General features: G+C 50.2%; 1 long non-coding RNA gene across 1 annotated transcript; it reads right to left on the bottom strand.

Moving 5' to 3' along the window:
- Positions 1–1425: 1425 nt before the first annotated feature.
- LOC311514317 lies at positions 1426–6256 on the bottom strand. Its single transcript, XR_014709869.1, has 2 exons — positions 5387–6256; positions 1426–2906 (listed from the first exon to the last, which is right to left on the bottom strand). It is a non-coding gene; the product is annotated as an uncharacterized lncRNA (long non-coding RNA).
- Positions 6257–6707: the final 451 nt, after the last annotated feature.

Genomic DNA, 6707 nt, shown 5'->3' on the forward strand with positions numbered 1-6707 from the left:
TGGCATGCCCCGGTACGGTGTACCGGTAAGAGCCGGTGCGCCGTACCAGAACTGGCTTTCCAAGAGGGCAATTTAAAGCCCTGGGGTAGCGGCGGCGGGGCTCTGGCGGGGATTTAAAGGGCCCTGGAGCTCCAGCCACTGCTACCCCCCCGGGCCCTTTAAATCCCGGCCTGAGCCCTGCTGCCGAAACCCTGGGGTAGCAGTGGTGGGGCTCCGGCGGGCATTTAAAGGGCCAGGGCGGTAGTGGCGGCTGGAGCCCCGGGGCTCTTTAAATCCCCGATGGAGCCCAGCCACTGCTACCCCAGGGCTTGGGCAGCAGGGCTCAGGTGGGGTTTTAAAGGGCTCGGGGCTCCGGCAGCTGTTACCACAGTGGAGCCCCAGGCCCTTTAAAGCTCAGCCAGAGCCCAGAGCCCCTGGGGTAATGGTGGCAGCCGGGAGCCCCCAGGGCTCCTCAGTGATTTAAAGGGCCTGGGGCTCCGCTGCGGTAGCGGCAGCTGGAGCCCTGGGCCCTTTAAATCACCCTCGAGCCCTGGGGCTCCCAGCTGCCTCTGCAGCTGGTAGCTTGGGGGTGATTTAAAGGGCCCTGGGCTCCCAGCTGCCACTACCGCAGCTGGAGCCCTGGCCCTTTAAATCAAGATTTAAAGGGCTCGGGCATTTAAGGCCCTGCCTCTCCCAGTTGAGGCCACACCCCTGCTCAGGACTCCGGCGTACCGGTAAGTCCTCTAACTTACTTTTACCCCTGCCTACAGCAGATCTTGATGATCTGGACATAGGTATGTGAAGTAGCCAAAGCCATGTGCAGTAATATGGGTCCAGATTCATCCTTGAGGTAACTCCAGTAAAGTCACTGCATTGTTATAAACTCTGGAAATCTCCAGGCACACATGCATACATTAACGGCACCTGGCAGGACACTGTCTTGTTCGGCACTGGATGAGAGGTTTCTTGTATAGATTCTTCTCGTATAAAAATACAAAAATCTTCTCCAACAACAATTGTAATGGGGTCGCTATGGAGCCAGGGCTCTGTGTTCACTCATTTCTTGGCCCTGGATTTAGGTACAGAGTCCAGCTCTTGCAACAGAACTGTGCTCAAGAGTCTAACATTTCATTAAAAAAAATTCTATGAACCAAATGCCATTGGATGAATTGATGTCTGCCCGAGTCTGCAACATGCCTGAAGTGAGTGCTCCCAGAAAGATGTGCACTGCCTCATTCATCTCAGTGTGTGGGGTCCGCTTTGAAAAATAATGATGACAATTTGATGTCATCATCGTTAGCTGTTTCACTGCTGATCATTTTAGCAGAAACAGCCAGCTAATGTATGTACTCTACAATCCTGTTGCCGGCACCCAGTGCCGAGAGGCTGAACAACAGCTGGAGTGGTTCGTTACCCGGTGTGCTACACCCAATAATCACAACGGGGTGGAGAAGCAAAAAAGTTTATTTGCAGCTGCAAAAAGGTACAGGGAGAATAAAATCTCAAATCCTGCACCACAGAGCAGGAAGTTACACAGGCTTTTATACATCCTTTTTCCCAGCATACTTATCCAATAGCAAGCTGCTCCAAGTATCCATATAGCCAGCCAATCCAGTTCCCAGCTAGTTCCCTGATTCTCTGTATCATTTGTTAAACTATACATAAAGCTGCTTTATTCAGCATTGTTCTTTCATATCTCCCCTGTTTGGCCTTGCTTAGTTTCAGGCAGTCTGACTCTGCAACATACTGTTGCAGATTCTCAGCATAACTGCTGTGTGTGCCTCCAGGCGGGGGGGCCAAGGACACTTGGGCCTAGTACGCAGAGCTGCTGCGAGTGCCTCCAGGCAGGAGGGGGAGGGGCAAGGACACAGGGGCCTAGTGCGAGGGGGCTTCATCGACACTCGTGGTCTTCCATCCCCTCGAGTTACCTAGGGGCCATGCCCCAGTGTTCCCAACAACTCCCCCCTTTGAGAACACTCAACAGCCTTGGCTCTGAGTTTTCTCACTTGGGCTTGCTACATTGGAGATATTAACTGGACGGCAAGTTACATTTCCAAACCTCTTTTTTGTGGTAAGATTATTTGTAAGTGTTTCCCTAAAAGGGGAGGAACCATTACACCCACACCGTTGGCCTCCCCTGTTGGTCTTTATCCAATACCCATCAACCCACTGTGTAATAACACAGGAGCTCTTTCCCACAGGATGCCCATAGGGATCTGATTGGTTTCGGGTAAAACATAACACTCCTTTAGTGAGTACTGCAACTGAATACTCCTGGTCCTGATAGGTGGCTTGCTGTAAAGAGGTCTTGTTCCAGAACGGTGAGTCCGTTCTTTCCTGCTCTTTGGTGGTGGCTAATTCTGCTAGGGTCAAGGGCAGCATATTAAGGGGCATTCCCGTTTTGGGGGATAGTGGAGTTGGAGCACACACCCAGCAATCAGTCTGGTTTGTTAAAGTAGCAACATGGTGCGCAAGCAAAACAAAGGAGTTATGCTCCCGATATGCACAATTTGGAAATACCAATACAAAGAATAACAATGTTACCCAATTAATTATTACCAGAGTTTGTCCAACCCAGGGTTTTTAGTACCTGGGTGGGCCCATTTTAGCATTAAGGTGCCCGCTATTTGTGTCTTTTAAACAGTAGCTTTAGCCCGAGATCGTCACTAGATGAGGAGTCAGCAGGTTGGACGGTCCACTGTTCTGCTGACGAGGGGGCAGGTACTGCCTTCAGACGAGAGTGATGGATCCAGTTCTTGTGTCCCTCGATCTTTGCCGCTGTATGGGAGATCAGCAGGACGGTATAGGGTCCTTTCCACTTTTTCTGGAGAGGCTCGTCTTTCCAGGTGCGAACAAGCACAGAGTCACTGGGCTGTAAGGAGTGAACGGGAGAGTCCAAGGGGAGAGGCTGGGAATCCTTGGTATACCTGTGAAGAGACAAGGAGAACAGCAGACAGGGAACACATATACTGTGACAAAAAAACATTACCCAACTTCCATTCCCCTGACAGAACCGGGGTGCCATTCATGGGCCATGCCCTTCCAAACATAATTTCAAAGGGACTGAGCCCTAATCTACCCTTTGGGAGAACGCGGATACGGAGTAGGACGAGGGGCAAAGCATCAGGCCATCGCAGTGAGGCTTCTTGGCACACTTTTGAGAGATGCCGTTTAAGGGTCTGATTGGTACGCTCCACTACACCACTGGCTTGCGGTCTCCAGGGCGTATGGAGTTTCCAGGGGATCTGTAAGGCATGTGAGATGCTTTGAATGATTTTTGACGTGAAGTGTGTCCCATTGTCAGATTCCATCCACAGGGGGAGTCCAAAGCGAGGAATGATCTCCTTAACAAACTTGAGGGCCACTGTTCTGGCAGTACAGTTACAGCAGGGGAAGGCTTCTGGCCATCCGCTGAACTGATCCACTATAACAAGGAGATATTTGAACCCTTGGGTCCGGGGAAACTAAGTAAAGTCTATTTGCCACACTTGTCCGGGGCCCGGAGTGGGTTCTAGGGCAGCTGGTGGCACAGGTTGTTCCGGTCGGGGGTTATTCTTTTGGCAGACTAAGCAGTCCGCTTGTACCTGGGCAGCCAGGGGTCGGAGTCCGGAAGTGATAAAGTATGTTCCCATTAGCTGGATAAGTGCTTCCCTGCCAGCATGAGTATGCAGCACACCAAAAGCATACTTTGAATCAGTAAAAATGTTGACCCGCTTTCCTTTTGACAGTTCAAGTGCACGGGTCAGGGCTATTAGTTCGGCCAGAGGTCCCAGCAGGCAAACCTTCAGCTTCCACAGTGTCATGGAGGGTCACAACAGCATAACCCGCCCTCCTTTGCCCATCTATTACAGTACTGCTACCATCAGTGTACGACTCAATCTGCATTTGGGAGGGGTGCATCCTTTAAATCCGGACGGCTGGAGTACTGGACATTTATGATCTCTAAACAGTCATGTTTCTGTTCCTCTGTTTCTGGCAAGAGAGTGGCTGGGTTAAGGGAGGGGCAAGGCTGTAGGGTGACTTCAGAGTTCTCTAACAGCTTAGCCTGGTACCGAGCAATCCGAGCCTGGGTGAGCCAAAGCCCTCCCTTTGCATCCAATAAGGCTCGGACCATATGGGGAGTATAGATTTGCATAACCCCTCCCAATGTTAGCTTCTCGGCTTCCTCAAGCAATAGGGCAGTAGCTGCGACCGCCCGTAAACATGCCGGCCAACCCTTTGCAACCTGATCCAATTGCTTAGAAAAATAAGCCACAGGACACTTCCATGCTCCTAACAGCTGTGTAAGCACTCCTAGCGCCACCCCCCTTCGTTCATGTACATACAACTGAAACGGCTTAGAGAGATCCGGCAGGCCCAGAGCTGGGGCTTCCATCAATTTTCTTTTCAGGATTTTAAATGCCCTGTCAGCCTCTGGGGTCCAATAGAAGGGGTCATGATCTGCTCCTTTTACACAGTCGTACAGGGGTTTAGCCCACAGTCCAAACTCTGGGATCCATATCCTGCAAAAGCCTGCCATACCCAGAAATGCCCTGAGCCGCTTACAATTATTTGGAGAGGAACTTGACTGATAGATTCCTTTCTTTTTCTTGAAAACTGACGCTCCCCTTGCCTTAGCTGTAACCTGATCCCTCTCCACCTCAGACAACAAGGTTCTCAGGAAGATATTACAGTCGTCTCAATCGGCTTGTGACTACTGAGGCACCCCTTAAAGACAGAAATAAACCTGCTTGCGTTCATTGAGAATTCCCCAGCCTGTGTTTTAAAAGCTGCTAAGTCTATTGGATTGAATGGCACATGGGTGTAAACTTGCATAGTGGTAGCCTGACGTCCGTCTGCCCCTGGCCAAGCCACAACAGTCTCGGTAAGCAAAGGATAGAGTACCACTGAGGGGGCAATCTCTGTAACCCGAGGCATCCTACCCTTATACGGTCGGGGTGTGGGGGCCGAAGGGGACACCGGCTCTGCCATTACAGTGGGGGTTGGGGTCTGGGGACTAACATTAGCTGCTACCGAACCAGTCGGAGTCAGATTACAGCGCTGTAAAATATCTGGTCGAGTACATAAAGTCAGAAACAAATGCGCATACATATGTTCATTCCATTTACCCATTCACTGACAAAACAAAACTAATTGGAGGATCGTGTTGTAATTAATTGACCCTCCTGGTGGCCACCACTCCTGGTCCTCTAGTTGATATTGAGGCCAGTCAACTGTACAGAATCATTTTAATTGGCTCTTAGTCATCGGATCCGCACCAAATACCTTCCAGTTTGCTAGAATGCACTCTAGGGGCGTACACCGTGCCCTAACCTCTGAGCTCTGTCCCTGTCCCATACCTACAGGGTAACTCTGGGCGTCCCCAGGTTCCAACAGAGCATATAATCCGGATTTTAAAGGATCCTACCTTATCCAAGGAACCGGTTCTTCACCGTGGCCTGCAGCTGCTCCTCCCCCACGTCCAAGGGACCGATTCTTCACCGTGGTCCACAACAGCTTCTCCACTATATGAGTGCGTTGCACCGTTGTGCCCTCTGGGGTCGATCAAATCGCGTCTCCTCCGAGGCCCCCGATGAACTCACCGGTGCGCGCTGGGCGTCGGTTCTCGTCGCAATCCTCGACCTCCAGGAGGGGTCCGGGCAAGGCTAAATTGCAGCCTCGTCGCCCACCCAGGGACGCCAAAAGCTGTTGCCGGCACCCAGTGCCGAGAGGCTGAACAACAGCTGGAGTGGTTCGTTACCCGGTGTGCTACACCCAATAATCACAACGGGGTGGAGAAGCAAAAAAGTTTATTTGCAGCTGCAAAAAGGTACAGGGAGAATAAAATCTCAAATCCTGCACCACAGAGCAGGAAGTTACACAGGCTTTTATACATCCTTTTTCCCAGCATACTTATCCAATAGCAAGCTGCTCCAAGTATCCATATAGCCAGCCAATCCAGTTCCCAGCTAGTTCCCTGATTCTCTGTATCATTTGTTAAACTATACATAAAGCTGCTTTATTCAGCATTGTTCTTTCATATCTCCCCTGTTTGGCCTTGCTTAGTTTCAGGCAGTCTGACTCTGCAACATACTGTTGCAGATTCTCAGCAAAACTGCTGTGTGTGCCTCCAGGCGGGGGGGCCAAGGACACTTGGGCCTAGTACGCAGAGCTGCTGCGAGTGCCTCCAGGCAGGAGGGGGAGGGGCAAGGACACAGGGGCCTAGTGCGAGGGGGCTTCATCGACACTCGTGGTCTTCCATCCCCTCGAGTTACCTAGGGGCCATGCCCCAGTGTTCCCAACAATCCCAAACTGTCTCCCACACCTTCCAAAGCATGAAAGCCCCAATTATTCCCTACTTATTTGCCAAAACATCCAGCTTCCTCCTTAAGAACTTTTTGAGTGGACTTTTGCATTTTCAGTACCAAATTCTGCAGCACATGGAACATTAGAAATGTTGGACAGCATGAAATCAATTAAATGTAATAATATCAAATTAATAACACAGGTAATACTCTATTGATTGTATTATTCATGTTAATGTTTAATTCAATAAAACCTTAATTTTTTAATGTACCTGATGCTGCTGAGGAATTTCCAATCTTCTCTCCTGGAGTTTCACAGAATCCAGGCTCCTTGCCACAGTATTCATGAGGCCTTGTATATTATGGTGGTCATTGAGGTTCTCTTACTGTCTAAGTTACAATCAATAGCAAAAAAGCAACTTCAGAAAAAGAATAAAGAGGCAA

This window comes from Lepidochelys olivacea (assembly GCF_965140295.1).
Source record: "Lepidochelys olivacea isolate rLepOli2 genome assembly, chromosome: 1".
Classification (NCBI taxonomy): domain Eukaryota; kingdom Metazoa; phylum Chordata; order Testudines; family Cheloniidae; genus Lepidochelys; species Lepidochelys olivacea.